The sequence below is a fragment of the Triticum aestivum genome, chromosome 7B (genome assembly GCF_018294505.1).
Source record: "Triticum aestivum cultivar Chinese Spring chromosome 7B, IWGSC CS RefSeq v2.1, whole genome shotgun sequence".
In the NCBI taxonomy this organism is placed as follows: Eukaryota; Viridiplantae; Streptophyta; class Magnoliopsida; order Poales; family Poaceae; genus Triticum; species Triticum aestivum.
This window is the reverse complement of record NC_057813.1, coordinates 704755601-704762545: the sequence shown is the minus strand read 5'-3', so window position 1 is coordinate 704762545 and position 6945 is coordinate 704755601. Positions and strand designations below refer to the sequence as shown.

At 49.6% G+C, this 6945-nt stretch overlaps 1 pseudogene; it reads right to left on the bottom strand.

Moving 5' to 3' along the window:
- Positions 1 to 3971: 3971 nt before the first annotated feature.
- On the bottom strand, positions 3972 to 5537 carry LOC123162949 (AAA-ATPase ASD, mitochondrial-like; annotated as a pseudogene).
- Between the last annotated feature and the right edge of the window lie 1408 nt (positions 5538 to 6945).

The window sequence follows — 6945 nt, the reverse complement described above, 5'->3', positions numbered from 1 at the left end:
TCTTCAAAGTGTTTGGGTGTGCCTGCTGGCCTCATCTCCGTCCATACAACAAGCGCAAGCTAGAGTTCAGGTCTAAGAAGTGTGTCTTTCTTGGGTACAGTTCTCTTCACAAAGGGTACAAGTGCTTACATGTTCCTACCAACCGCGTCTACATCTCTTGTGACGTTGTGTTTGATGAAAATGTGTTTCCCTTTCGTGCACTTCCGACTGACCTCACCACTTCCACTTCCACACCACCAATGCTTGTGTCTACACCTACGCCTGATCAGTTTGTGGATGTTGCATATGCCCCTGCGTTGCTTCCTAATCATGCTGCAGGTATTGGACGTGGTGCTCGGCTCGAGCTCCTTGATGAACAGGTCGCCGATGATTCTTCTGGTCGGGACGTGCATGTGCCATGCATAACGGGTGGCACCCGCCAACCCGCTCTCCGGTCGCCCGAGGCGGTCAGCCCGCCTGGCTCGCCCACGCCAGCGCCAGTGGCGGGTGCCTCGCCCGCCTCGTCCGACTCGCAGGACCCGGCCACCCCAGTGGCCGCCTCGCCCGGCTCGCAGGCTTCGCCAGTGGCCACCTCGCCCGACCCGCGAGCCTCGTCCACACCAGCGGGACCCTCGCCCGGCTCGCCTGGCTCGCGGGCGTCACCAGCCTTGCGTGGCTCGCCTGGGCCACTGGCGGGTGCGTCCCCTGGGCCGGCCGGTGCTGTCGCTAGCCCAGCGGCCTCGTCGCCTGCCCCGGCCACCGGGGAGCCTGACTCGCCGGACTCGGCTTCGGCCTCATCCACGACCTCTGCTGATTCTGCTCCAGCTCCGGCTCCGGCAGATTCTGCCGTCACACTTCGACCGCGCACACGGAGCCAGTCTGGTGTGTTTCGCCCGAAAGAGTGGACAGATGGCACGGTTGCGTGGCTTGCTGCGTGCATGGCTCATACTGCTGGCGACCCTAATGCAGAGCCTCGTCACTTTCAGGCTGCGTTGAGTATTCCTCATTGGCGTGCTGCAATGGAACAAGAGTTTTATGCCCTCCAACAGAATGATACTTGGCGTCTTGTTCCTCCAAAGTCTGGCGTCAACATCATTGATTCCAAGTGGGTTTTCAAGGTCAAGCGCCATGCTGATGGTTCCATTGAGCGTTACAAGGCACGGTTAGTCGCCAAGGGCTTCAAACAGAGGTATGGTCTTGATTATGAAGACACGTTCAGTCCAGTTATCAAGCCTACTACCATTCGGTTACTACTGTCTCTTGCGATTACTCGTGGATGGTTCCTTCATCAGCTTGATGTACAGAATGCCTTTCTCCATGGCATTCTGGAGGAGGAGGTTTATATGCGTCAGCCGCCTGGTTTTGTTGATCCGACACGACCTCATCATCTCTGTCGTCTGGTCAAGGCGCTGTATGGACTGAAACAGGCTCCTCGTGCATGGCATGCTCGCCTTGGATCCGTTCTTCGGGCTCTTGGGTTTACTCCATCCACTGCTGATACATCACTGTTCCTCCTCCAGCGCCCTGAGGTTACGATGTATATCCTGGTTTATGTTGATGATATCATCCTTGTGAGTTCTTTGGCTGCTGCAGCTGATCGCCTTGTGGTTGCTCTTCGTGATGATTTTGCTGTCAAGGATTTGGGTGCTCTTCACTTTTTCCTTGGTCTTGAGGTTTCACGGTCCTCTGCAGGTTTGACTCTCACTCAGAAGAAGTACTCCATGGACTTGTTGCGTCGTGCTGGAATGCTCAAATGCAAACCTGTTTTCACTCCGATGTCTGCTACTGATCGGTTGTCTGCTCTTGATGGTGACTCTCTCTCGGCTGATGATGCTACTGAGTATCGCAGTATTGTTGGTGGTCTGCAATATCTCGCTATCACCAGGCCTGATATCTCCTATGCAGTTAACCGTGTCTGTCAGTTTTTGCATGCACCCAGGACGTCTCACTGGTCAGCCGTCAAGCGTATTTTGCGCTATGTCAGTAGTACTGCTGCCTATGTTCTGCATCTTCAGCCTGCACCGTCATATGAGCTCTCGGCCTTCTCTGATGCCGACTGGGCTGGTTGTCCGGATGACAGGCGATCCACGAGGGGTTATGCAGTATTTCTGGGTCCTAACTTGATCGCCTGGAATGCTCGCAATCAAGCAATTGTGTCTCGCAGCAGTACTGAGGCTGAATACAAAGCCGTTGCTGATGCAACTGCTGAGATCATATGGGTACAGTCTCTGTTGAGAGAGTTGCGTGTTCCTCAAGCTCGTCCTCCAGTTCTGTGGCGTGACAACATTGGTGCTACATATCTTTCTTCTAATCCAGTGTTTCATGCGAGGAAAAAACACATTGAGGTGGATTATCACTTTGTTCGGGAACGTGTTGCACAGAAGCTACTCTGTATCAAGTTCATCTCATCAAAGGATCAACTTGCTGACATCTTCACGAAGCCTCTACCACAACCACAGTTTGTAGGCTGTAGGTGCAATCTTAACTTGCTTTGTACTTCAGGACATAGTTAAGATTGAGGGAGGGTGTTAGACTGTATATACGTAGCCTCTGTATTGTAACGTTGTATTGTACCCCTTGGGTACCTCTATATAATGAGATAGCCACACCCCGGTTAGGGGTGTCGTGCAGTTCCCAAAATACCTTGTTTTACACCTCGACCTCTGCCAGTTATTCTCCTCCATACTAAGTATTATCTGATTAATTTTTTATAGCCCAGTTCTATACCATCAAAAATAAAATAACTAAATATAGCTAACATACCTGGTGTCAAAATTATTGTACTCCCTCTGACTCCAAAAGAAGAAGGCCCATAAAGTTTGTCTATAATCAAGCGGTGTAAAGTGGACCACCTTTGTAGGAAAAAACTATCAATAACTATAGTACTAAAGAATATATTTACCCTAAAATAGTAATATTAAAAAAATTATTATGTATTTACTGATACTAATTTGGCGTTCAATTTCTGGATAATTTTTTCTAGAAATTCGGTCAAAATTTGCACGGTTCGACTTGTTTGTCTGTATTCCTTCTTATTTGGTCATTAGTGTATATCTAAAACTAAAGAGTTTAGAAATTGTCCAGTGATGATTAGGCATTAGTATTGATGGCTTACATCTAACTTTTTTTAGTTTCCTCAATCCGTCTCATCATTGATCATAATGTAGTTATGCTTAAATTTGTTGCAAAATCATGCCTCTTCTGCACATGCTCATCTTACAAATTATTAATATCTCTTACCCATCTATATATCCATAAAAACATGCTCATCATAACGTTGGAGGTGTTCGGGCTGAATCATTTTGGCACCACCTTCAACACGGTGGCCACAAGGTGAGCTTGCGTGCGCTGGTAAGCAATGCTTCACATTCTCTTTTCTGATCATTGCCATGTGTCTGTGTCTTTGGGTCTGCTGTAGCATTTGTATACTTCATCAGAACAAGCAAGTTTCATAGACGAGTTATATACGCTAGACTGCTGTCTTTTGCTTTGTAAACGACACTCTGTTTTGTTCTGTTCTTACAACAATATCATGTTACATTTGGTCAGGGCTGAAAGAATGCAGAATTGGGTAGCTTAATTAGTTAATTAATGAATGAACGGGCCAATTCAGATTTGGGTTGCTTAATTAACTCTAGGAGCAGGATACATTCTGATCGCTAATTGCATATTGTCACTGTCATGCGTAATGGCGGCATTGGGTTGGCAAAATGGTAATGAAGCCTGCATAATACCATGTTTATTTTTTAATTCCCTGAAAAGAACTCTTTAGCCTTTTGCTGTAGGTAAGGCGTGTGATTCTTGTTACAATAGCTTTTTGTATGGTTGCACACTTTATATGCAGCAGCATTACAAGTGAGAGAAGAAAGAAATATTGTTTCAGTTGAGAGGTGCATTATTTTTCTCTCACCAAATACTGCATTTTTGTTTTGTAAGGGAGCACTAGTGAACAAGCTCATTCTTTTTCCTTGGCTTCCTTGCGTGATGTCACTTTACTTGTCGCCTTGCTTAATATCCCCATTGGCTGCCTCGGGTGCTTTGTCCTTCTCTTGGTCTTCCTCCTTGCCTTTCTTCACCTCTGTCTCCTCTTTCTCCTTGGCTTTCTTCGCTTGAGCCTCCTCTGCCTCCTTCACCTTGGCCACCGCCGCTTCCTCCTTGGCCTGCTTGAGCGCCTCGATTAGGCCTATCAAGCACACATCCGGATCCCTCTTTTTCTTCTTCGACATGGGCATCAGGTTCTCTGCAACGTCAGCGGGAGATATGTCGGTCTCCTCGAGTAGGCGCTGAACTTCCCCAAACTGCTCGTGCTCAATGACATCTAGGTAGTTCTCGGCGAGCACCTTGAAGCCCTCAAAGAGGCAGTAAGACATCTCGATGTGCTTGTCCATCCTGCCCCGCCAGATCAACGCCGGGTCCAGCTTCTCCTTGTGGTTGGTGGTGAAGATGATGATCCGCTCACCTCTGCAAGCAGACCACAGCCCGTCGATGAAGTTAAGCAGGCCCGAGAGTGTCACCTTGGTGGCATCGTCCTTCTCTGGCTCTATCGGTAGCTTGGGCTTGTCATCGTTATCGGAGTCCTTGTCGCTTGAGGACTTCTTGTCCTTGCGGTGTTTTCTTGTGAAGTCGACAAAGCAGTCGATGTCCTCTATGACGATGATGGACTTGCCCATTGTCTCGATGAAGAGCTTCCGCAACTCGGTGTTGTTCTTGACCGCCATGGGCTCGAGGTCATAGACGTCATAGTCAAGGAAGTTGGCCATGACGGCGATCATGGTAGACTTGCCGGTGCCGGGCGGTCCATAAAGGAGGTACCGGCGCTTCCACGCCTTGCCGACCTTGGCATAGTATTCCTTGCTCTCCTGGAAGGCCATGAGGTCGTCGATGACAGCTTCCTTCTCATCGAGGTGCATGGCAAGCGTGTCAAAGGTGGCGGGGTGCTCAAAGGGGACATGGCTCCAGACGCTTTTGCCCTGGTAGGGGTTCCAGCTTGCACTAGCATTGTTTGTGAAGAGGCGGTGTTGGCGGTTCTTCACAGTGACAGCGCGGCCCTCACCGAGTACGAAAGGAAGGTAAGAGTCAATGACAAGGTCGCGGTGCCGTCGATGGAAGACGACCCGCTAGAAGCGCCTCTCGTCCTGGCCGGGGTATAAATGGATGACGTTGGCCTTGGATTGCCGCTTGGAGGCGTACCACCAGATGGTGGTCCCGCGGAAGTCGTCAGTGACCTCCTCGTGGTCGTCCACAGAGACCCGGAGGTTCTTGCTGTCCTTGCCGAGCTCGGCCTTGAGCTTGCGCGCGCGGCGGGTGCAGGCGTCGCTGAGGTAGGCCTCAACGGCGAGGAAGAAGTCGCTGCGCTGGAAACGCTTGGCGACGTACTCCGAGATGGTGATCTGGAGGTAGGGGTTGAAGCAGGCGACGAGCTTGGCGGCCCAGGTTGTGAGGTAGAGGCGGAAGGTTGGGGGCACATAGTTCTGCACCATGGACCAGAGGAAGATGACGGTCGCCACCGCTAATCCGAGCACCGCCCACCTCTCCACCACGGCCGCTGCCATGGCCGGACCTGGAGGGTGGAGCTCCTCTTGATATTGTATCGATGGAAAGCCGTAGTGACCTGGACTGGACTGGACATGCGTGTACGTGTTGCGTATATAATGCCAATGGTTTGTGTGATGATTTTGCTGAGGTTGAAGGTCAGCTAAGCACGTGTTGTCGTGGTCATTGGGGCCGGAGCAGCCGAGCAGGTGAGGAGAACCGGCGAGCGTTGATCGAACAGTCCATGGAAACGAGATTACTTAATGGATCCAATGGCAAAGCTAGACTTGGCTAGCTCAATATTGTAGACAACCAGATGCGTCAGGATTGCGATTGTTAATTGCATCATGAAACTTTTTTTAGGCGATTGATTGCATCTTGTATTCTTGTTACAATAGGCTAGTATAAAAATTTGCATGTGTATAATACAGTAGTACGTAGCTTTGAAACTAATCAGAGATGCATGAGGTCGGCATGGTGCTGATGATCCCCGAGGAAAAGGCACAGCTTAGCTGGGCGGAAGACGATCGAGCTGCCTCGCTGGGCCGTGAACGAGTACACCGCTCGGTTGGGTGTGTACCACACCGTGCCCAAAGAAACATTAGTACCACACCGCTCGCTACGAATCCTACGTCACGGTCTAAACATTAGTACCACACCGCTCACTACGAATCCACGCATTGCCGACGACGCAAGCATATACACCAGCTTGCTGGTCCAAGGTCTGCCGAGGCAAAAAGCAGTCATCACGTACTTCTGGACGGGCCAAGCCACGGGCCTGTCACCTGAAGTTGCTGTTAACTCTAGCATGAGGGGGGCTAGAAGTGTACGGATTGACGTCGGTCTTTTTTTTCTTTTCGTCTGAGCCTTCACATTTTTTATACCAACATCCACTGGTGGAAAAAGGGCCTTTGGTCGCGGTTCGTAACTGCCATTAGTCGCGGTTGCGCAAGTGAGACCAAATAGGCGCGACTAAAGGCCCCCCCCTTTAGTCGCGGTTGCTTAAGAACCGCGACTAAAGGCCTGTCCACGTGGGCGCCAGGCGGCCGTCGGGGCGGAGGACCTTTAGTCGCGGTTCCTCTGGCCAACCGCGACTAAAGGCCGCCGCAGGTTTAGGGTTTTAGCCCCCCCCCCCTAAACATGTTTTCTGTTTAATTTGTATTGTTTTATTTCTTTTGTGCTTTATTTTAATTTTGAAGGGGTTTCACATATTCTACGGTACTACATACATGCATATGAATGTACAATTTCAAACAAATTTGAAATTAGAACCAAAAAGAATTCAAGAGGAATATACAATATATATTCAATATCATCGGATGACCATATACAATTTTGAACAAGTTTCCATACATAATTTAATGCATATAAAATTCTACGTCCTCGTAATGGTGTTCTCCTTTAGGATGGAGGACTTCCCTCCTGAACCATCCA